This window comes from Balaenoptera ricei, chromosome 18, assembly GCF_028023285.1.
Source record: "Balaenoptera ricei isolate mBalRic1 chromosome 18, mBalRic1.hap2, whole genome shotgun sequence".
NCBI lineage: Eukaryota > Metazoa > Chordata > Mammalia > Artiodactyla > Balaenopteridae > Balaenoptera > Balaenoptera ricei.
This window is the reverse complement of record NC_082656.1, coordinates 55773801-55800218: the sequence shown is the minus strand read 5'-3', so window position 1 is coordinate 55800218 and position 26418 is coordinate 55773801.

The following is a 26418-nucleotide window of genomic DNA, read 5'->3' as shown; positions in this document are numbered from 1 at the left end:
GTCTGGGACATAGACTAGGATAGGGTCTGAAAACAGAGCAGATGATAACAGAGTCTGGGCAAGATGCTAAAAAAGTTGGGTACTGATCAAAAAGAGGACCCAAAGCAACACGGTATAGGGAAAGAAATAAGGCTTGAGTTCAGTCTTGGATCTGTTGCTGATGAGCTGGCCCTGAGATACCAAACAAATCAATTAACCATTCTGAGCCTTGGTTCTCTAACCTTTAAGAGTTGTTTTGAGGAATAAATGAAATAACATGGAGAAATGCCTAGAATGTGCATGACATACAGCTGTCTCTCACTTCTCCATCCACCCTGCTCCATTCTAAACACCTGTGAGGAGTAGTTTGCAGAAGACCCTGGTATACCACTCTAGTTACACCTTTGTGCTATTTATAGCTGTTTTAAATGTGTTTAATAAATTGTATATATTCATTCCACACAGAATATGCAGTTGTTCTCAACACAGCTTACACATTTCTAAAAGATCACCTTAGCAGAATATTAAAGAGAGATGCCTGAACAAGGCTGACACAAAGCATGGATTTGGGTGTGAGGCAGTCCTGGTTCTACCAATTACTAGTTGCACGACTAGAGCATGCTCCATAACCCTTAAGTTTTCTCATCTATAAAAGGAGGAATGGTAATAGCCAAGCCATTGGGTTGTAGTGTGGCTTTAACAAAATAATGAATCTTTTCAAATAGAAAAAAATAGTATACTGTTTCGTGGATTTGTCCAGGGTAACATGTCGAACAGAAATAGGATACATGCTACAAATGTGAGCCACACGTGTAATTTTAAAATTTCTGGTAGCCACATTAAAAAAAATTGTAAAAGGAAACATATGAAATTAATTTTAATAAAATGTTTTATTTAACCTAACATATCCAAAATGGTATTTCATGTAAACAATATAAAAATTATTAATAAGATGTTATGCATTTTTTATACTAAGTCTTTGAAATTTGTGTATTTTATCATTTTGGAGTAGCCACATTTCAAGTGGTCAATAGCCACATGTGGCTAGTGGCTATCATAATGGACTGTGAAGGTCTTGGAGATACCTAGGCTTTTTATTGCCTATTTTCTAATCAACCTACTTAAAACTCTACTGTTGCTTTTTTCTTAAACTAGAATAATGGTTAAAGTATATGCTTATGTTACATATAACATTCTGTAGGCAACATTGTGCTGTGTTTTTCCACAATGTAACCAGTCTGGACCTGCCTTGGCAATTGTTATTGGTGGTTCCCTTACAGTTACCTCAGAGTAGTTCATCTGTCAAAACTACTGTTCACGTCTCTCCCCTGAGAGCCAGACTTTGGATGAGACTCTTCTGTCAGTCAGTGGACCACACGGTCTTTGCAGAAGAAGTGGAAATAACCAATTCCATGACATGGACCTTGTTTCTTTCTGAAGCACAAAACTCTTCAACAGTTTGTTCCTAATTCCTGTGAATAAACAATTTTCTTGTGGCAGTGGTCAATGACTGATCAGGTCAGACAAAGAAAGAAAATATTCCCCACCTTCATCAGATCTTATACTGAGTCACCGTCTTTTCCACTGCCCACATAAGAGGGACCTTTCTCTTAGAAAGTGAAGGCAGTCCCATGAAAACTGCTTACCTTGTGGAATGACATCAACCAAAGTTCTGGACGCATAGCGGGCAACTCACAAATGGATGCATAAATGCATAAATGGAGCTGGATGAATTACTTTGGGGAAACTTTGATTACTTGGTAAAGTAATATGTTAAGGCCTTATTACTTCAATATTGGTTTATTTGAAACAAGATGTAATTCAAGGCAATTTCTATGCTGTTCTTTAATTTAAAAAGTAAAGGATTATCTGAAACTAGGTTAATTCAAAACCTATTGTTTTGGTTTCCTGGGTTTCAAATTAGGGAGATATTACTGTAAATAAATTACATTCTCCCTACTCACTGACTATCTTTCATAGTTCTAGAAAAGCCAATTCTCTGTCTGGTTCTTATTTCCCTTTGATCTGCTGATTCTATTTGTGCCATCGTCATACAGCTTGCAAAGAGTCTTTCCCATCCTTTCTTTATTTTGTGAAAATTTAACATTTATGGGCTGTAATTTCAGGCTCTATTTTCTTAACAGCCAGAAGCAGCATCTTAGCTCAATCATCCCTCTCTCAAAAGGATGCTTAATGTAAATTTCATGTATTTTTTGGATACTTAAGCAATTCTTATATCCCATGCCTGTCCTTGATTCAGAAATCTGTATTCATTCCCTAAGGCTAGAAACATTTTAAATTCCTATAGAAATGTGACTACTCTGAGTGGTCTCATAGATACAGAAAGCTTGATCTTCACTCATTCAAAGACAAGGCTCTCTTTACCTGGGCTCAACTGGAGACCCCAAATTATTGCCAACATAATTTTCCTTCTGCCTCCTGACCTCTTGTGGCTGAGTAGCCCTCCTTATTGTTTCTATTAATAAATCTATCTCGAGTCACTTACTTACATGCATACTGTCACAGGAACCCCGGTGTTAGCCCTATTAGCCGACCACCCAAGGCAATTCCTTGCGCAGGAATGATCTGCAATGCCCGAAGGAAAGCATCCTGTGGCAAAAGTAGCTGCAGTTCCAGCCCTCCAGTCATGGTACTCCAAGCTGCTCTCTCCTTACCCTCAGCAATGAATCCACCCATCATTCCAAAGCACTTGATGATAAATATGAGTCAAACTATAGAAATCCAGTTTTGTCTACAAGTTTTTTCAACATGTATGATGCGAAGGAACATTTAGCTTAGCAGTGACTCTTTGTGACCTAAGGGTGGGCTGTCATACTGCTAGTTTTGCTAGTATTCATTCTCGGACCACTACTAATTATTACAAGATTTTGTGGTCATTTTTTTCTCTTTTTCTTGACACCAATGGAATGATGCCAGTTTATTAAGACTTGGAGTTGCTCCATAAGAATCTAGTTGAAGTTAGAATTCCATTATAATTTGTGATTAGTCACCAAGAAAGAAACATCATCCAGAAAAAGAAGGTATAGGTGCTTCCATGCTCTTCTTTTTAGTTCCCTGTTTCAGCATACTTTAGCCTCCCTGCAGACGGTTCATTCAGTTGCTGTGGCCAGCAAGGCCGCGGACACAGTCTATTCTGTGTAGGCCAATCAACTTTCTAGGCTACAGACAAGCTTCTTAAGGGGAGCCAGCTAACAAATGTGTGCTCACAGTCACAGGCAGGGCCCAGGGAGAAAGTGTGGCCAGGTGTGGATCAGGGCAAAATCATTAGCTATTCGAAAGAATGACACAGACTGTGTACTTGTGCAAATGGTGGGTAAAGGGCATCCTAGTTATGAATTAAGATTGTAAGTTGTATTCAGAATTAACTGGCTTTGTTCCAGTTGTTTGCTCTTAAGCAGAGTACTCAGTCTTTCTGGGCCTCAGTTCACCAAAGACATGACTTAGGTAACCACTGTTTACCATCTATTTTATAGACTAGTTGTAAAGAAAAAAAATAAGATAATACTTGTGCACAATTATAAAAAGCACATTACGAGATATATAGGCCAGTGGTTAAGATAGCAAATGCTGGAGAAAGCCTGTCTTGTTCAAATCCCAACTGGGTTTCTAGAGAGCTGATCAAGGGAAACATTGTCTAATCTCTCTTCACTAAGGTCCTTCATCTTCAAGGAGGGTAATGATGGTACCTAACTCTTAGGGTTGTTTTAAAGATTAAATAAAATGATACATGTTAAGAGTTTATAGCACCACTATAAACTCAGTGACTATTAGCTACTTTAGCTATTATCAAAACATTTTTTTAAAGAGCTAAAAGACTGATTTGGTGATCTTGAAGAATTATTTGAGTAGACCATAGGAAAACATTCTTTAAACTAATGATATCAACATTATTTTTATTAGCAATAAACAATTGCATTGATAATCAAGACACACTTTTGGCAATGATAACAAGAAACAATTTGCCATGGTTGCATTTCAGTTTTGTTTGAGATTCACATACAGTAAGTACTGTGGATTCCTTTTTGAAGCCATGTGTCTCTTGGAAGGAAAAAAAAACAAAACAGGTATCTCTAACGGTCTAGTGTTGGCTATATGTTTTCTTAATATGAAATGAATGTTTGAGCTTATTATTCTAGTATGAGTCTGCCAAGTCCTAAAATTTATTACTCCAGTCAGTGGTGTTGGTGTCACACTGTTGCCAGTGTGGTTGCAGGTTGATACTGAGATGCATTCATTAGCTCCATAGTACAGAAACTGTACAATGCCACAGTTGCTGCTGCTGCTGCTTCTTCTTCTTCTTCTTTATTTCTATTTTTAGTTTTTTGTCAGCCTGACTGTTCTGCCTTTGGAATAGAATAATGAGATAATAGTTAAGTGAGGAGTCAATGAAGATTTTACAGAACTGGGATAGACTTCCTGCAACCACACCCAGGGTTTTGCTCATTTTATCAATTTGGTTATATCTGCAATGTTTTAAAGACATCATATCTTTTCCTATTGTGATAAAAATATGTTTAGACAGTTTATAGCAATAAAATGACCTCATTATAATGTTAGAATTTATCAAATTTATTTAAGACCTATCATCATGGACTGCCTGTTCTTTTACTTTTTATACTTTCTGGATATACTTAGTTCCTTTTTGTTCAAATGCTAAGTTTCAGCTATAGAAATGCTGTATTATAAAAATGAACAGAGGCTGTGGTAGTAACTAGTCATTGGCATTTGCATATTATTCAGAGTCTGTTCTTTATCTCTGAAAAAATACGTCTCATTAATCTGTATTTATGCTTGATTTCTTTTCTGTTAAAGAAGTGATACAAGTCTGTAGCCTTCTTCACCCCATAAGAAAAATAAGGTTATTATTTGTAAGAAAAAGTAAAGACAATTATTTGGATAACTTAAGCCCATCTCTCTCAAATTTTCTTGTTTAAAATAGTAGTTCTCAGTTAGGGGCAATTTTGTTCCCAGAGGACGTTTGGCAATGTCTGGAGACATTGTAGATTGTCAAGACTGGGGTGGGTGGTGCTACTGGCCTCTAGTGGGTGGAGCCCAAAGAAGGGGCTAAGTATTCTACAATGCACAGGACAGCCCCACAGCAAAGAATTATCACAACCTGACTCAAATTGTCAACAGTGCTGAGGTTGAGAAAACCTGGTCTAAAACATCCCAGTGTCTCAGCTATTGCATTAAAGCTAGAGTTTAGATTTTTAAATATTCAAGATATTCAGATGAGATTCCTAAATATCCACCTCCTTCTACCCACAGAAAAACTGGACATAACTTTTAAGGCATTTTGGTCCAAATACTATTGACATACGGAGAATTTTTTTTTTTGAAAGAGGATGATCCAAATGAAATAGAAATATATGTCTGCTCTTCCTTCAAGGTGATTTTTTAATTATGAGAATGAAGCTGAAAATTTGAAACCTTATTTTTATGAAGCATCTTTTCATTAAAAAATAATCCAGGGAATTCTTTGTTTTAGGGCTTCTTTTAAAGTCAAAAAGATAAGGCAAATACAGAAAAGAAACAGAATTTATTTCCTTTTTCTTTCAAAGTGCAGTGCTTCTACCTCTTTAAACAAATGCATGCTGTGTAAAGACTGACAATTGAATCCTTTTATCCGATCTCAGAGTATTAGATCACTTGAAATTTAAGAAAATGTAAGTTACATTGACTCTTAGAGAAACAGCCTATATCATAGAAAAACACATACACATACACACACATATGAATCAACAAAGGAACAAAACACCCTCAACTCAGGCCTTTTAGGAAAAGTAGATATAGATATAGATGATATAGATGTATTTGCAAACCAAAGATAAAATACTCTCCTAGACATTTTTCCACTGAGCATCCAAGTTGTGTCGAATGTTCCATTTCTAACTCTTAAGTCAATTTATGGGAGGGGTGTGTAAAAGCACTTTAGTGAAGAAAACCAGTGATTGCAATGCATCAAAGTTAAGCGGTAGCGAGGTTATCACTCCGTGAAAAATCACATAAACATTTCACATATAAAATATTATTCATCAGGGCAAAACCCTCTAAGGGGTTGAGAGATAACAAAGGTGTCACAAAACCTTTTTTTCTTTTTTTTTAAAAAAAGAAAAAAAAATATTCCACAACTGAGATGGAATTTGTGGTCATGTAGTAGGTAGGAGATGAATATAATTGAGAAGAAAATTAGCAAACCTTAAATATCTGGTTCTGCAATATCATTACCCATAAACTTGCCCTTTTTCCACCCTCTTTTCCCCGAAGACTGATGTCCCATATCTGAACTGCAGGAGATGTGTGCTTTTTAACAGCTAAATCAACAAGGTTTCACATGAGTAGTGCTCTGCGGTGTGGTTGACTGATTTCATGAAAAACTAATCATGTATTCATCATTGAGATCAAACACTTCCCAAGTAATTGTCATCCAAACCCAATCTGATAGGACCTGAAAAAGTGGCACTGCTGCTATAATCAGAGGCTGATCAGAATAGTTCTCTCAGCTTTTGTAAACCGTGGGTTGGAAAGCACGAAACTGAAATTGTGTTTTATAACTAAGAAAGGTAAAGTTGGCAGGTGCAATCAGTTATTTCAATCAATCATAACAAGTTTAGCTTGCCTGGTTATTTACTGGAACATACATTTAAAAATTGGCTTTTCATACGTGGTCTTTTCATATATGGAACATTTAAAAATATATAATAAAAGAAAAATGCAAAGAAGTTTTTGAATTCAAGTATGAGCCCTTTGTGTACCCAATATAAAATAGGGTCGTGTCACTTCCATAGTTTTCTTATTTTGAGCTGTAGTATTATTCTTTTTGATAAGGGGCTATTATTATTTGAATTATATGTCATTACAAAATGATTGCTTTCAGAAAATCCTATTTCACTTTATGTCTGTGATTATAAATTTAGATGAAGATAAACAATGTAGGACATTTAAATGCTTTACAAAGTACTTCCACACATATTACCATTAATGCTTCTTATGTGTTAAGTAATATAAGTGCTTTTCATGTGTTATGTCATTTAATCTTCAGACAGTTTGATGAGAGAGATCAAGTTATAACCCCCACTTACAAATGAGGAAACCAAGTCATAGAGAGGCTGTGTCTTGTTCAAGGTCACTGATAATAAGTGGCAGAGATGGGACATGATCCCAGCCCAGTGAGTTTCAGACTAAAGCAGGCCCCCTTGACCATTATTCTGTAGTGCCTCTCTGGTGGCCATTTGACCATAGGGTAACAGCATTTTATTTTTTTATTTGTTTGTTTTAAAATGGGCAAGGGATTTTTTTTTATTCTATTCTATTTTATTTTATTTTATTTTAAACATCTTTATTGGAGTATAATTGCTTTACAATGGTGTGTTAGTTTCTGCCTTATAACAAAGTGAATCAGTTATACATATACATATGTCCCCATATCTCTTCCCTCTTGCGTCTCCCTCCCTCCCACCCTCCCTATCCCACCCCTCTAGGTGGTAACAAAGCACCGAGCTGACCTCCCTGTGCTATGCGGCTGCTTCCCACTAGCTATCTATTTTACGTTTGGTAGTGTATATATGTCCATGCCACTCTCTCACTTTGTCCCAGCTTACCCTTCCCCCGTCCCTGTATCCTCAAGTCCATTCTCTAGTAGGTCTGAGTCTTTATTCCCGTCTTGCCCCTAGGTTCTTCATGACCTTTTTTTTTTTTTTAATTCCACATATATGTGTTAGCATACGGTATTTGTTTTTCTCTTTCTGACTTACTTCACTGTGTATGACAGTCTCTAGGTCCATCCACCTCACTACAAATAACTCAGTTTCGTTTCTTTTTATGGCTGAGTAATATTCCATTGTATATATGTGCCACATCTTCTTTATCCATTCATCTGTTGATGGACACTTAGGTTGTTAACATGTCCTGGCTATCGTAAATAGAGCTACAATGAACAGTTTGGTACATGAGTCTTTGAATTATGGTTTTCTCAGGGTATATGCCCAGTAGTGGGATTGCTGCATCGTATGGTAGTTCTATTTTTAGTTTTTTAAGGAACCTCCATACTGTTCTCCATAGTGGCTGTATCAATTTACATTCCCACCAACAGTGCAAGAGGGTTCCCTTTTCCCCACACCCTCTCCAGCATTTATTGTTTGTAGAGTCTTTGATGATGGCCATTCTGACCTGTGTGAGATGATATCTCATTGCAGTTTTGACTTGCATTTCTCCAATGATTAATGATGTTGAGCATTCTTTCATGTGTTTGTTGGCAATCTGTATATCTTCTTTGGAGAAATGTCTGTTTAGGTCTTCCACCCATTTTTAGATTGGGTTGTTTGTTTTTTTGATATTGAGCTGTATGAGCTGCTTGTAAATTTTGGAGATTAATCCTTTGTCAGTTGCTTCATTTTCAAATATTTTCTCCCATTCTGAAGGTTGTCTTTTGGTCTTGTTTATGGTTTCCTTTGCTGTGCAAAAGCTTTTAAGTTTCATTAGGTCCCATTTGTTTATTTTTGTTTTTATTTCCATTTCTCTAGGAGGTGGGTCAAAAAGGATCTTGCTGTGATTTATGTCATAGAGTGTTCTGCCTATGTTTTCCTCTAACAGTTTGATAGTGTCTGGCCTTACATTTAAGTCTTGAAACCATTTTGAGTTTATTTTTGTGTATGGTGTTAGGGAGTGTTCTAATTTCATTCTTTTACATGTAGCTGTCCAGTTTTCCCAGCACCACTTATTGAAGAGGCTGTCTTTTCTCCACTGTATATTCTTGCCTCCTTTATCAAAGGTAAGGTGACCATATGTGCGTGGATTTATCTCTGGGCTTTCTATCCTGTTCCATTGATCTATATTTCTGTTTTTGTGCCAGTACCATACTGTCTTGATTACTGTAGCTTTGTAGTATAGTCGGAAGTCAGGGAGCCTGATTCCTCCAGCTCTGTTTTTCTTTCTCCAGATTGCTTTGGCTATTCGGGGTCTTTTGTGTTTCCATACAAATTGTGAAATTTTTTGTTCCAGTTCTGTGAAAAATGCCATTGATAGTTTGATAGGGATTGCATTGAATCTGTAGATTGCTTTGGGTGGTAGAGTCATTTTCACAATGTTGATTCTTCCAATCCAAGATCATGGTATATCTCTCCACCTATTTGTATCATCTTTAATTTCTTTCATCAGTGTCTTATAACTTTCTGCATACAGGTCTTTTGTCTCCTTAGGTAGGTTTATTCCTAGGTATTTTATTCTTTTTGTTGCAATGGTAAATGGGAGTGTTTTCTTAATTTCACTTTTAGATTTTTCATCATTAATGTATAGGAATGCAAGAGATTTCTGTGCATTAATTTTGTATCCTGCTACTTTACCAAATTCATTGATTAGCTCTAGTAGTTTTCTGGTAGCATCTTTAGGATTCTCTATGTATAGTCTCATGTCATCTACAAACAGTGACAGCTTTACTTCTTCTTTTCCGATTTGAATTCCTTTTATTTCTTTTTCTTCTCTGATTGCTGTGCCTAAAACTTCCAGAACTATTTTGAATAATAGTTGTGAGAGTGGGCAACCTTGTCTTGTTCCTGATCTTAGTGGAAATGGTTTCAGTTTTTCACCATTGAGGATGATGTTGGCTGTGGGTTTTTCATATATGGCCTTTATTATGTTGAGGAAAGTTCCCTCTATGCCTACTTTCTGGAGAGTTTTTATCATAAATGGGTGTTGAATTTTGTCAATAGCTTTCTCGGTAACAGCATTTTAAAAAGAACTTTATATATGCCAGGGTTGAGCTATTTGTGTTATATATATGGCTGTTGGACCTCGCTGAAGCTCAGATTTTTAGTTTGTGAAATGGTGATAATAATCTCTATTTTCAGAGTTGAACAAATAAAGTTAATGTAGGTCGAGGTTCTACCACTGCACCTACAAAGAGCAGAGAGTTTTGTTAATTCATTTGTCCTGAGTCCAACAGCCAGCAAACAAAGGGTTTATTTTATAAGTTGGACTCCAGATATAAGCCCGAGATGTTGGCAGAGCTGTTGTCACAGTTACTCCATTTTTTGTGTGTGCAAAGAAATATCACCAAACCTTAGGGAGTGGGAGACTGCTCTTTCCAATAGATCATGCCAACGTCTGGAAAAATATGCATAACCTGAAGTTCCACAAATCAAGTCACATGATTTTTTTCATAATATAAGTAATTGGTTTTGTAAATCTAAATATTCACAATTTGTAATTTCTAATATGTGCACCCACTGCTCATATTTTATCCATATTTTATGAGTTTCTATTCATGGTTCAAGATTAAATGAATTTCCTTAACTTAGAAAGTTTACTTCATTATCCATTTTCATTTTCTTTCATTTATCATTACAGAACATGAATCAAACTACTCCATATTGCCACATTGGTTATTTAATTCCTTTATCAAATTTGGGAGTGTTAATTAAGCATCTACTATGTGCCAGACACATGGAAAGTATATATGTTTTACAAAGTTGGAGTGTGTAGAATTGGGAGTTCTTTTTAATAGTCAAACTCATAGAAGCAGAGAGTAAAATAGTGGTTGTCAGGGGGTGGGGGAGGGAGAAATGGGGAGCTGTTGGTCAAGGGATACAAAGTTTCAGTTACACAAGATGAATAAGTTCTGGAGGTTTGACGTAGAGCATGGTGACAGTAGTGAACAATATTATGTTGTAACAAATGAATTTATTTACAAAACAGAAATAGACTCACAGACATAGAAAAGAAACTTATGGTTAACAAAGGGGAAGTGGAGGGAGGGATAAATTGGAGTATGGGATTAACAGATGCACACCACTATATATAAAATAGATAGGCAAGAAGGACCTAACTGTATAGCACAGAGAACTATATTCAATATCTTGCAATAACCTATAAGAGAAAAGCATCTGAAAATAATATGTGTATAACTGAATCACTTTGCTGTACACCTGAAACTAACACAATATTTTAAGTCAACTATCTTCAATTAAAAAAAAATTATGTTGTGTACTTGAAATTTGCTCGGGTATTCTCACAGTGTGTACACAACATACACATATACATATGGTAACTATGTGAAGCAATGGATATATTAATTTCCTTGATTGTGGAAATTATCTCACAATGTATACGTATACCTTAAATGTATATAATTTTTATTTGTAAGTTATACCTCAATAAAGATGGGGGAAAAAAGAATAAACCTCTCGACCAAAGTGAAGTTCTACTCATTTAGATGAGATTTAAAAAAAAAAAAAACTAGTTGGAAAGTCATCCTGTTAGCAAAGACAAATATATTTTCTCTCTGTTTCACTTGTTTCAAATTTATTGATAGAAAATCACTTATTCACAAATCTTTGAAGAGTCACGACTGACAAATGGAAACATATGCATTCACTCCCAAAGTCCTTTATACTCAAGCTGGGCTCCATGAGATGGGATTGATTCCACACATTTCACATTTAGGTCTCCTTTTAACCAACAGATATTTTTGCCTCTTCACAAAATAAACCAGCTACTAACTGAGAAAGTCCTTTTTTGGTACCATTATTTGTTAATGGCTGTCATCCATGTAGATCAAAGAGCCCACTGATTCATCCACCAGTTAGATTGGCAAACACTCTTCCTTTTGCAGGCAGGACTTTTACATTTGCTCCATGGTTTACGGCCCTAATTGACTTTCAGTTGAATAGAAAAGTTCTTCCTGAGACTATATTATATAAGTGTGCCTAGAAGTATATTCATATCCCTCAGAGGCAACATTGGTATTGATTTTTTGATTTTGATAAACATGTTTAATGCATGATGTTAATCTATTATTAGCAAAAAGTACCGCTTAGAATACTACCCCTCAAATATTTCTGAACATAAAGTGATTGATATTAATTAGTTAAAATTATTTAAATTGCCATTACAGAGTGTATATTTTAAAAGTGCCCTTTTTCATTTTAATTTTCGATGTTTAAGCATGCCTTTTAAATTCCAAATTTCCCCAGATTTCCTTTTAGATGGTTATTTGTATGTTTCAAAATATCTGAAAATTGGGCTTCCCTGGTGGTGCAGTGGTTAAGAATCTGCCTGCCAAAGCAGGGGACACGGGTTCGAGCCCTGGTCCAGGAAGATCCCACATGCCACGGAGCAACTAAGCCCGTGCACCACAACTACTGAGCCTGCGCTCTACAACCCTTGAGCCACAACTACTGAGCCTGCAAGCCACAATTACTGAAGCCCGTGCACCTACAGCCCATGCTCCTCAACAAGAAAAGACGCCGCAATGAGAAGCCCACTCACTGCAACGAAGAGTAGCCCCCGCTAGCCGCAGCTAGAGAAAGCCCATGCACAGAAACGAAGACCCAACACAGCCAAAAATAAAATAAATAAATTTATATTAAAAAATATCTGAAAGCAGTTCAGACCTTATTAGAGGTCTAAGTATTATCATTACTTTCAATAGATGTGATTTGGTGATTGTTACTTGACAGACCAGTACACCTAATGGGTAGCAGTAGTTGGTTTTATCCACACACATTCACTCCTCCTAACCACTATTTGATTGTCCAGTAATGTACACTGTTATCATGATGATGAACATAGGGAACCCAAAGAGAAACATCGAATATATTTGTAACTAAGAAAATTCAAGAAAACTTACTCTTGTGATCATAGACCATCTTAAAGGATAGTTTTAGAGGTATACATGTGGAAGAGTAACTTTACCTAAATTGTCCAAGTGTTTGGCCTCTGAAATAATGGAACTGTATTTTAATATTTGAAAATGATATCTATAAAAAAGGGAATATTATGTTAGATGAGAAATTTTTATATACATGATATGGTGGCCAGTTTATACTGGAGACATTGCAAAGTGAAAGCACCAGATTGTAGTTTTGAAAATGACTCAGTGGATCACTGCCATTTTTGTTTAACCTACAAAAGAAGAAAAGTCGATGAATTTCTAAAGCATTTGTGATGATAATTACATGGATCAGTCCCTTTCAGTTGGGCTTTTGAATACTGCAGATATTTTGTGTAACTTCACTGTTGTATTATTCTCATCCATTCACCTAAAAAGTGACATTCTCCTTGCTTAATACAACACTCACCAACATGTGAAGATAAAAAGGTTGTTAGAACTCTCATCCCCTTTGTATCAAGAGATTATACACCGAAGTATATTCACAGAGAGAAACAATGTATAAACCTCTACAGACTGGTATGGGGATGCAGTTATTTGTGCTGTGTACATATGGCTTTGTAAATGTCTCATCTGTTTAATTCTTTTGAATTACATCACATGGCTTTGACTTCTTTCAATTTGCTTTCTAGCATTTACATTTTGCTAGAAATCATTTAACATTGTAGCTCTGGTTATGGTAGAATAGCTGTGTTTTCTCTGTGGTGTTCCCAAGTGTTCTCTTTCATTACAGACATCTGCATAACTGAACACACAAGAGATTGGTCCAGTCTGTGGGGACCAACTACAAGTAAAAATAAGACAAACAACAAGGAAAGATTTAAAATCCTCACATGTCAGAAGGTATACAAGTGGTAGATTATTCTCTGGGGTATGAAGAACAGCTCTCCAAGAAATATACATGACCACAAGAAGGCAGTGCGGGGTGGCAAGGGGAGAATCCCATGGATTCTTGCCTTGCAAACTGGAAGAACCCTAATGCAAAACACAAACAGCAAAACAGGTTTGTATTACAAAGACAAAATACATAGAAAAAGGGAAAAGGGGCAGGATGGCTGAGACCAAATGGTAAAAACACATGAGGCAGCCATGAAAGAAGCTTTAGAAATACTGAGGTGATAGAAAGTGCAAAGAAGCAATCGGCAAAGAAAAAGAGAAGCATCACAGTACTCGCATCTTCTTTGAATCTGTAAACTAGAGCATCACCCAAATGGCATAAGAAGGTAACTAGAGGTTTCCACTTCGATTTTGCAGAAGTAGCTTTTGCCTTATTAATTAATTCATTAATTTTAAAATTATTTTTATAGTTTTTAAAAAATGATTTCCCAGCGTTTCACTATAAAATAAAGTATACGGAAAAAATTTAAGCAAAACCAAATTTCTTCTAGCAAATAGTGAGAAAATTTCGAGCCAATGAATATTCAACTCTAATTATCTGATGGCATTTTAGTTGAAACTGTGGAGATTTTTACTTTTCATGCATTCCAGTTGGGGATATTCAGATCATTCCATTTATGGGATAAATTAGGTTTTAGCCCATGTGAAATAGGATGTGAGGATACTTTAAAGCTTAACCATAGTGGTTTTGCAGAACTTCTCAGGGAGGGCTTTTCAGGCTGGGATCTTCTGTCCACTGGGGCTTCCTTACCCATTTATTTACCACCATTGAAAACTGTATCTTAACTTAAAAGCTGTCATTACAAACTGGAAAACAAGATGAATAAATTAACCCATCAATACATACTGCCAGACACAGCAGAAGATTTGAAGGCCTATGTAAAATAAATAGAAACAGGGAAGTCCACATGACACTGGGAAGAGTTCACTATTCTTTAGAGCTATTGAAAAGAAATCCATATAAATCACATGTATTCATAGTAAAAACCACATGTGCTGTAGTTGGTACTCACTAGAGTAAAGCTGAACAGTCTTACCTGAATTGCTTTCACATCTGATTTTAGCCCTGGCTTGACAAAGCACAGATCAAAAACACCCCACCCCGAAATATATATATGTGTGTGTATATATATGTATATATATGTGTGTGTATATATATGTATATATATGTGTGTGTGTGTGTGTATATATATATATATATATATATAAATTATATAGCTTTTAGCTGCCTCTTCTTTTAAGCAGTAGGTACCACAGTAACTTAAATATGACCTACTGATAAAAATAGGAAGTTGTCTTTTCAGAAGTTATGACCTCTGGCTTTAGTTTTACATTAACCTCAGTAGGCACAGACCTAGGATAACATCCTTTGCCAAGGGAACCTTATTCAAAACCTTCAATGTTTTTATATCACCTACACTCAAAATCATGGTCTTTCACTGGTGTGCATTATTTAATATCTTAATTTATATCATCTGTGACTAAGAGATTTAGAAATGGCTTAGCTTAGTTTGCTCAATATCGGACACTACTGAGAGCTAGTGTTTTGACTTCACATTTTAGGGAAGACAAAGAAATTCAGACTTGGGCAAGACAAAGTACAACATTCTCTTTCAGTGTCTGCTTTTCCTACTTATTTCATTTCTGTAAGAGTGGAGATAGTGCCAGTTTTCAGGAATGCATTTTGTGGGGCACTGGAATTTCATTTTATTAAGATTTTACATAGCTCTTGGTATCTGCAATGTGCTTTACAGTCATCTATTGGTAATTAGTTACTTAATTAGATTCTGATGATACAAAAGCTTTTCCACTGGAGCCACTCTGCTTCCCAAATGATCATTCCTGAAAAGATGGCATATGAAACAGAAATTGTATCAAGTTCTTTAATATGTATCGGAACCAGAAAAAGCTTCTTCTTGAAAATAATAGTTTATGACCTATAACCATTGCAAATGATCTGAAAAATATGACAAAATGGTGCCTATTGACAGTTTGATCATAATCCCATTATTTTCCAGGTCACAAATTGAACCTCAAACCCACTTTGTATTATTCTTCATTTTATTTAAATCAAAGACTGTTGTAGGACACCAAGCTCCATCTAACTGTTATCCTATGTTTTTTAAGTAACTATCTACTTTTTTTTAACATGACTATATTAGGTTTTTTTTCCAAAATCACTTTTCTACATTTCACAAGTAGAAAAACTGAGGCCAAATTGGCTGAAATCCTGTACCACCTAGTCATTTATGTGTTAAAAAAGAGAGGCTAAAATTTTAGATTCCCTCATCACAGTTCATAAGTGAATAAACATGGTTTTGGCCCTAAACAAAGGAAGTGTTCTGGGTGTCCTAACAAGGATTATGGTAGCAACCTTGCTTTTTTTTTTTTTTTTTAAACTGTTAACATCTCTGTTTGATTAACTTAATTTGCAGGACCTAAGGATGGGAAGGATTTACACAGGAAGCAAATATAGCTGGGCAGGTTAGAATTCAGACATTTTCTATGAATATACAAAACAGAAGAAGGGACCACAATTCCCTGACACTTTTCAGGGCCCAGATAAGAGAACTCAGTCTTTGAATAGCCAAGTTGGCCTTGTGTGTATGCAAGAGGTAGGACCCAGACATCAGGATTCTTATTCTTTTTCAACTTTTTAATTCTGAAATTCAACCACTTCTGTTGCTGTGGGAGCCAGCAGTATTTGATGCACTCAGTAGTCTGGGCTCTGCCCTGCCTGGCACAGAAATGAAAGGGTAGTGCTAATTTTCCACACCTTCACCACGCCTGCCCCACCATGCTCCACCTCAACCCACCATATTGGCTTTTGGTACCAGGAACTGTTTATTGTTTACCTCCTATGTGCCAGCTGGTCAATGCTAAATCGACGTTCCTTAACTTCTTTGTGGTCAGCTGGCTTCGCCTACTCTTCTCACTTTCAGTAGGATAAGAAGCTGGCAGGGCTATTGATCATTCACTTGGGTTTATTCGTCAAAGGACTCTTGCTTGAATTTTCCCTTAGGTAATGCTGGAGGGAAGGCTTGGTCCACTCAGGGTCCTTGGAGTCATGGGACGTGAGGTGAGCAGTGCAATTATAAGAAGAGACCATCCTAAGCACCAGGCTACATTGCCATAGAAATACACATTCATCTCCATCACCAAGCTGCTGGTGCAGCAGGTTGAGTGTGAGCCTGGAGCTGGACAGACCAGGGAATGAACTGAGGTGCTGCTACTTTCTAGCTGAGTGACCTCGGACAAGGGTCATATAAACTTTCGAGCCTCAGCTTTATTATCTCTAAATGAGGCTAGAACTATCTGTGTTGAAGGTGTTTGTGAGCATTAAATTAGATAATCTATGTTAGGTTCAATCTCTCTTACACTGTGAGAGCTCAGTAAATTAGGGAGCTATTATTTTTTCCATGTTGCCTGTCTCCTTTTTAGATTCTGAGGTCTTTAAATGCAGGGACCATGTATGTGCTTTCTTTTATTCCCCTGAGTCTAGCAAGTTGAGAGCAGAATGGCTTCCCAATGAATGTTTATTCAATGAGCAGAGTTATTTACCCAGAAGAGTAGCAGCCAAGAGGTCATATCCTTGTTTGGCTTAAGAGCACACAAGATGCCAAGCTTCTGATGCTTATTCTATAGTGGCTGTTCTTTTTGTTTATTTTTGGGTTTGTAGGAAGAGCAATTAGACACTCATAACATGTTTTTTGGACTGTTGCTGCTTTCTGTTGAGTCGCAGAATGAGAATGTTCGTTTTCACAGATACTGCAAGCTCTTAAAATGATGTGTTATATTGTGTGTCACAGAATAGGGCTTTAAGGTTTGCCTTGTTTTGTTTTTAAAGAATAAATACTTATCAAGGGAAAAAAATGGGCTTTTTGGAGACTTCCCAAAGTCTCTGAAATAGATATAGTGGAGGCAATCCCACCTTTTTGTGTCATCTTCTGGTAATCTTAGAGGGTTGAGCTGGGCTGGGGGCTACAGGAGTCTACCCCAGCATGTCACTATAGATACTGAGGCTGTATGTATGTGGATATATTGGAAAAGCAACACACACACACACACACAAAAAACACAACACAGGCATTCACAGCATCAGTTCTTCCTCAGTTTCTTTAGTAAGGAATCCATTATGTTTCCCTACAGTGGACAAACGATCTCAGGGATAGTCGATATGTTACTATTGTGTCAAGGGAAAAGTCAATCATAATTAGCTTTACTTTGTGCGGAGGGATTGTTTGTCATATGTGTGAAAGCAAGAGAAAAGGGGACCTTAGTAACAACTGACTAAATCTGGTAAGTTAGTCAACAAGACAGTGGAGAATTTAAGAATCACAGCAAGTTGCTTCCCCTGGGCAGGTGAAAATGACCATTTTTCTGGAGTCCATCTTCCATACATCGTGTGGCTAATTGATATGCTCCTATTTCATGGATGGGTGTGTGAGACCGAGCCAGCCGGTACAGGGGTGGACGTCTCTCTTGCTGCGAGTAAGGCTCTCCTGTCTCTGAAGTGAGGCAACGTGCAGTGCTAGACCCCAGCTGCAGCTACACAACCCTGGGAGATGTGCTGGTGGTGCTTGTCTATAGGACTCAGCTCTGGGAAAGCTCCAGGCCACCGTCATGGCCCAGAGGGTGAGCCCAGACTGTTCCAATCTGTGCAGCAGCCTCCCAAAGCCTGACGATGCAGCTCCACTGTCTGGTGAAAAGCCAGCAGGTGACTCGCCCCCCACGGAGCAGACAGTGCCACGAATGCCGTGGGCCCCACAAGCCCTGCTGAGGAAGGGGCTGAGCAGCTCGGCAAGGGGTTCTCTGGTGAGTGGGGTTTGGAGGGGTGACAGCATAATCACGCAGGCATGGAAACTGCAGCATGGCGTTCAACGTAGACTTTAAGCTGGTGCTTATCATAGTCAGGGTGGAAGCTCTGTTTTTGGAGACGATGAAAGATGCAAAGATTCATTGAATGCCTTTAAGTGCCAGGCACGGTGCTAGGTACTGTGTTAGGTACACCAGAGCAGAGGGGCCTCGAAGGGCCTGCTTGGGAGGGAGAGCATAATAGTTTGTGTGGTTTCAATCACAAACCATAGACAAGGCGACCCACGGTTTTCACGTAGAGCAGGAGGCATGCGAGCAGTGCTTGGCTCACAGGGGTTTATATGGCAAAGTGCACTCGTGTGTTGAATATGAAAGATGATCCGCAGCTGAGATCCCACCATCAATTCTCGGTGAGGGGCTTGTCTCTTGTTTAAGAGTATTTAGATGTGGATTGCCAATGGCAATCCTAGAAAATAAAGTGACCTGGAGGAATAATGATTCGACAGAAATTTATAGGTGGGGTTCTTTTTTTTTTTTTTTTTCACACACACACACTGTATTTTATTTTTACAAGAGATAAATAAACTGACACCAAGCCTTGTAAATGGATGACCACAACAAAAGCAACAACGATTGCAATTACCAAACACGAAACACACTCATACTATGTCATAATATTGACATTCAGTCCAGTAATCCTCCACTGTAACCGCTCCTTTACTTTGCAGTGAAAATTGATTTGTATATTTTTTGCCTCTGAGTTCTTGTGGGAATTTTTTTTTTTTATTCAAACAGAAAGTCACAAAAATTATAATCATCAGTTCACTCAGTCTATAGGTTGGGTTCTAACTCTGCCCTGTAATGCACTTTCTGCACTTGTCTCCAGCTCAGAAGAGGGAGATGTCTACAAACTCTTCAGGGGAGGCAGAATACGTGGGATTTAAAAGCAGCCAAGGGGTCATTCCTTCTTCTCTGAAATAAGGACCATGAAAATCTCCACCTCACAGTGGGCTGTGAGTATCAGAGATAGAATGTATGCCAAGTGCTAAGCACAATGCTTGATACGTTTTAAGTGGTCAATAAATGGTAACTATTTAAATTTTTTAAATTGTAGGCATAAGCTTTGGACATGCAAAAGCCCGGCTCCAATCCCAGCTTTGATCTTCACTGGTTGCATGATCCTGGCCAAGTTCCCTCTCTAAGTGTTGGCTTCATAATCTATAACATGGGAATAATATTAGTACACATTTCATAGAGGTATGACAAGGATTAAATAGATATAAAATCATGAATAAATGGGAAAAATAACAGTATATATCACATAATAAGAGTGTAAGGACTAAAAAGATATAAAATGTGAGAGGGCGTGGCATATTGTGAGCATCCAATAAAGAGTAACTACTATTAACTAGTTACCCTTTAGAAATTAGCTTCAGAAACCACTTGCTTAGTCCATGAGCTGCTGTCGAGGGAAGTGATGTCTTGTGGGGCCATAATGATGCTTTTTATGGACGTTAGCATTCGTGGGTATGGAGAGATGTAACATAGGACTGAGTACTTTGAGACTCTTCGTTGCTAGTTTGATCACAGAGACACACCTCTGTGTGACCATAAGGGCATTGGTTGACCTTCTTGTGCCTTAAAGCATGTAGACATACAGCTTCTGCCTGGCTTCAAAAGCTCATCGCTTACATGGCCCTTTTGAAGTTGATTGTATATTCTACAGAGTGCGCAGTGTGGCCAGAGGCAAATCTGGCTCTTGTTTAAAAAGAGAAAAAAGTCAAGCTAGCATATTGGTTGCTGATCACGTGAACTCAACAAAGCACTCTCATGTTTGTCAGTAAACCCATGTGTGTGTGCAGGTGTATATATGTGCACATATAAGTTATGTACAAAGATGTGTATACACGTGCACACACACATAAATGTGTATAAAACATAGGCACACAAGCATATGTCCGTGGAGACTGTTCCAGTAAATGCAATTAACAAAGACTGTAATTCTTCACTTGTCAAGAGTAGCATATGTATAGTAGTTTGAGAATGCAAAATATATCCATACCTGGTAAAAAATAATTTGCAGTGATACTTCTTTAAACAAATTTAAAGTTATGTATATGAAAAGAAAGATCATTCTAAACTATTTTAAGTCTTCAGAGCACAATCCTTCATGATCTTGAAGAGCACTGGGATTTATTTTATGCACATCCTCACGATGTAAAATGCAGAACTGAATTATCATCTATATTATAGGACCTAAACTCATTTTCCCCACAAAACATAGAAAATATTGTTGCAAAAATCAATCTTAGGGCACCAAGTCCTAGATTACTATATTTTTTAAAAATTATGGCTACATGGTAAAATATACACTTGAAAAGAGAAATAGTAATATTTGTATATTTTGCTTTATGAGTGTCAAATATTCAGATCATTTTGTAGACCAAATATGGAGTAATTTGATGAATGTTTTTTTCCATCCAGATATTTCAGTGTTTAATTTTCATCCAAGTGTATAGAGATACATCACCTAAGGGATGTGATGAGAAATAGATTTATTTTTTTCAAGTCATGAACATTTTGTAACTATTAGGAAATGTTCCAAAATTTTCTTTTCTTTTTATATGTTTTTAAATAGATAAAGGGAACAATGAAAAAAAACACTGTTCTTTGAGTATGCAGAAACATATTAGAATTCTTCTTTTCAATAAGAGCACAGAGAAGCTTTCTTTGTTGTACTAGTTTCAGCCTGATTTTCACCTTAAATTTAGAAAACGTGTATACGCAGCAAGCAGCTATTTGCATGGGCAAGGGAGAGTACCTATTGCTAAAATACACTTTTTGAGCCAATTTTTTCTAGTTATTCACGTACAAATCACTTTTAGTAACCGTGTTAATTTCAGATTTTCATTATTGAAAGCAACATAATGACTTCAGAATGTCCGTGGTATTTTTTTAACCCCTGTGGAAGAACCATTGGCAGTGGGAAGGGCCCAAAGATGTTACTACCCAAAGATTTTAGCAGATAAATGTTCCCTCATAATGGGGTTATGAAAGACACCGCCTCAGTAATTTACTGAAGTTTAGCTTTAGAACAAGCTGTTTCTTTCATGTACAAAGCTAGCAATTCACAGGTCCCAGATGAAATGTATTTTTGTTGTTGTTGGAAGCTTTCAAAGATATGGCATTTGGAAATTCCTTAATTAAATTTAAGATTTTAGTCAGACAGTGGGTTCTCTTTGTAACCAGAATGTATTTATTTGGCAGTTGCTTTATTTAGTGATGCTCATTTCACACTGTGAATAACCAACGAAACTCAAATATGTTAGCACTCCAATAGCTTGCTTTTCTTTTGAAAAGAGAAAGCAGAGAAATCAGATTTATGGAGAACGGCCAAATTGAAACCTATTTGGAAGCACCATTCCTATTTGCACAGCTAAACACTTTTGTGTTTTATTTTGAATGAAGGAGTACATAGATAGATAGCTCTAAGTTTGAAACACACATTAGGATATGTGTCTATAAAAACACATTACACAATCAGCATTCACAGAGGGCTGCCGGGTCCCGAAGACTTGCATGCCCATGGGTCATCCCTGGGGGACAGACTATATAAATACCAACTGCCAGTTCACAGTTTGTGTAAATATAAAGTCTGTTAGGCCAAGATAACAAGTATATAGTGTGACACGGCAGTACCTGCCTACGTACGTGTAGACCTCAGGATAGCTAGTGCTTGACATTATTTTACTTCTCACTAAAGCAGCATGCTATTTGCAGACAGATTGGCAAATGAACAATAGCTGTAAAGAATGTGGGGTAAAAAGAACTGAACAACAGCAGTAAGGGCTTTCCAGAAGGCCATGCAGGAAAGAAAGGGCTGTATGAAGTCTGCATAACTTGGACATCCAGCATTAATGAGAAAAGGAAGAGAGCTTTGGCCCCAGCATCTAATAGTATTTGGTTCATAGTAGGTGCTCAGTAAATATTTGTTGAAAAAGGGACAAATGCTATTGCTTCTACTTCCTCTGACTCAATCTTCCCATTTTTTTTTCTTCATGGTCGCTGTCAGTAATCCAGTTCACACATTATCTCTTTTGAGGGTAATTAAAATAGCCTCCCAGTTGCTTTTCTTTAGATCATTGTAGTCTGTCGACTGAAAAAAAAATGCACAACGTGAGAGTTGTGACTTAAGTTTTATTTGGGGCTAAATGAGGACTATAGCCCAGGAGACAGCATTTCAGAAAGCTCTGAGAAACTGCTCCGAAGAGGTTGGGTGGGGGGAAGGTCAGTGGTACACATGACTTTAGTGAAGGGGGGACGTGCAGTCAAGCACACTTGTTGGCAGAGGCTTGCTGCTAGTCACGAGGACCAGATGTCACTGTAAATGATTTTAGTGCTTTTCTAGATATGAGGAGATGCAAGAATTAGGCTCATAAAATCTTCTCCTAAAAATATCTAACTATCTGAAGGCCTGTTCTGCCAGTTTTTTCCCAGAACACAGAGCGCCTCATTCCTGATCTCCACCCCAAACTCCTTTCAGGGTGTGTTGAAGGTCAGTGGCTGCAGTGGCTAGTGACTTCATCCTTGTAGAGGGAGATGGCAAGAGACAACTTTTAGTTGGCAAGTCCAATGCAGGCCTCCAGTATCTATTCCCAAATGATCTTTCCAACTGTTTGCCTACCTCCCTCCCCCTCCTTAAGTTTAAGAGAAATTATTTCCTAAACATTTTTCATGCCATCCCACTTCCCGCTTACCTTTACCCCTTTCTCCCCGCCGGAAGGTCCGCCCTACCACATTTCCACACTGTGTCTTTGGAGGCACATTGTAAAGACCAGTGTTTCCATTTGTACATCTTTCTTCCCGCTAAGAGTCATCTCTCCCTCCTAGACACTCAGAAACACTTTATGTGACTCTCTCTTGGAGACACTGTTTGCTTTCTGATTTGTAACATTACCAAACGCAAGTTCGTGTGCCCAACAAATAGTGAAGCCAAACAAACCGAAACATCGGAGTTTGGAGCAGCGAAAGGTTTACTGCAGGGCCATGCAAGAAGAACAAGTGGCTCATGCTCAAAAACCCCTTAACTCCTTTACACCTGAAACTAACACAACATTGTTAATCAACTATACTCCAACATAATATAAAAAGTTAAAAAAAAATCCCCAAACTCCTCAACGGGTTTCAGCAAAGCATTTTTAAAGGCCAGGTGAGGGAGGGGCGTGCTAGGGTATGTGATCAGCTCGTGGGCAATTCTCTGATTGGTTGATGGTGAGATAACAGGATGGTGTCACAGGGGTTAACGTTATCAATCCTTAGGCTCCAGAAGGCCTGAGGGCTACCTGCCCTTGGTCATCCAGTAGTTGATTTCTTCCATTTGGTAGTGGTTTTTAGCATCTGAAAAACTCAGGAAATATTCATGAGATACTGTTACTGGGTACTTCAGAGAGGAGCTAGGCAGAGCATATGGGGGAAGGATCTGTCCCAGGAAGGCCCCTTAGAGTCCTACTTGGTTACAGTAATACAGGTCTACCTGTTTATATGAGGGTCTTATGCTTTCCCTTCATCAGCTATTTCTTTAAGGGTTGGAGTTCATAACTTATTCATTTTTGTGTCCCACATGAAACTCTTTTCATAAGTTTCCTTTGTCCATATAGGCCAGTCAGTACTTCTTTATACTCTCATCCCATCCTGTGCTTCTGATTTGTTCCTTTTACCATAAGTAAAATTGTAGAAATAATAGAATAATTTGCTTTTAATGCCATCTCCCTTGCAAGAATGCAAGCTCCACAAGGGCTTATGTTCACAGCCATATCCCAAGTCCCTCGTCCAGTGTCTTGTCCTTACCAGGCATTCAATAAATAAGTGTAGAGATAGGCAGATAGATAGATAGAGAGATAGATGATAGATCGATCTATCGATCAGGGACAAACACACTCATACATCTATGCCTTTATGTGGTCATACTGCTCTGCCCTCCAAAAGACCATAATCCAGAGAGCACGGATGGAAAATTGTCAGATAATATTTGTATCTGATTTTTCACATCCAGTCTCTGTGTGGTAGACACTTCTGTAGTACTGCTTCTTTTCTATGGTACACACTGTCCCTTGACCACACTGTTTATTCCCACTGCATAGTTAGGATCCCTGAATCTGTATCTCCCATCAGGACTTCTCTTGAATTCCAGAGATCCACCTGCTTTCTGGACATCTTCACTTAGATATCCTGTGGCAGAGACTGGTTAGTATTGCACTAAATCATTTCATTTCCTTCTTTCTCCTGGTTATATCTCCAGACCGCATTTCCCAGCCATTTCTGCAATTACGTGTAGCCATGTTTGGTTAATAGAGTTTTGATGAAAGTTATGTGCACATTTGTAGCTCTAGCTTATAAACCTACATTTACCGTCCATTCTCTACCACCCCCCCACCCCCCCCACCCCCCGTCTGCCTGCCAGATGTTGAAGATCCAGCAGAGAACTGTTTGGCCCTAGGGCGTGGCTCGACCACATGGAGCAGAGACATAGTATCCCCACCAATTGGGCTTAACCAAGTAAGACATAGTTCTATTTATTAAGCTATTGAAATTTTGAGGTTGTTTATTATAGCAGTAGGCCAAACCTGTCTAATATGTATTTTCCCATAAATATGTCTTCTGACATCCCATATCTACGTTAGCGTCCTTTCACCTTTGCTCAGATAGAATGCTATGAGTTCACCAAAGTATTTTTTTTCTCATCTCTTATTCCTCATCAGTGAACATCCCTTGTTTTTTATTTAAATTTTTATTGGAGTAACATCCCTTGTTCTTTATTCCTATTCTTACTGTTTTAGTTCAGATTATCATCCTTTCTTGATAATCTATTAAAGTAGCATCCTGAGAGATCTTTCTGCTTTCTGTCTTGCCTACCTCCAATCTATTCTCCATTCTGCCTACCATCTTTCTTTTGAAAACGTTGACCTGATCCTATAACTCTCTTACATGAACTTTTTAAATTTTACTTAAATTAAAATTTCTTTAGCATGTCATCCATTGAGACCACATCATAATCCATCCATTCCCTAACCATCTTTTACCTACATTTCTAATGTCATAATCCAGGCTCTAAAACAAAAACAAAAACAACAAACAATAGCAATAAAAAAAAACAGAGGTATACTTTTCTCCTAACATAGTACATTTTCCCACACTTTTGATTCTCTGCATCTGATATTTACTTAGCTAAAATGCCCTTTCCTTCCATTTCCTGTTTGACACAATTTCATTCTCTTAATAAGTCTCAGTTAAGTAATCACCTTTTCTCTTTCTTCTAACCTTTCATACTGAGTTAATTGCTCTCTCCTCTTCACTCTCATGGCACTTTGATGATAACTCTCTTGTGGTGTTTATTCCTTTGGATTTCAATTATATCTCTGTATGTGTCTCCCAATTGATTGTGAGACTCTAGAGGGCAAGAAATTGGTCTATTTATCTTTGGACACTCTGTGACTACTCTGGTGGGTGGCAACAAAGAAAACAGTCAAAAAGGCTTAGTTGAATAAATTTTTAACTATCAAATAATTCACCATCAAAGAAAAATGTGGCCTTATTTTCCACTGTGGGACTAGCTTAACAAGAATGGGTAACTCCTTCCCATCCTGCAAATAGCTAAGATAATAAAGACTGATCTCTTTCAATAATAATGATTATTGACATTTAATAAATGGTTATTATGTGCTAGGCACTGTGCTAAATCTTTCTGTGCTCCATCTTGCTTAATCCTTGCACTGGCTCTGTGAAGTTGATATCATTGTTTCATTTTAGAGTATGCATTAGTTTAAGTTGGTGTACGGTTACGAACAAAGAACAGATGTGAGAAAAGTAGCCTTCTACAGGAGCTACTGAAGAAGGTACAATTGATTTTGCCCCCAAGGTGACAAACCACTTGAAAATTTCCTAAGGTCTTTCTCAACTACCAAAGCTTTATGTAAACATTATGAATATATATAGGGTAATATAGAACCTGGAAAATTCCATTCAAAATTATTTTAAGATAA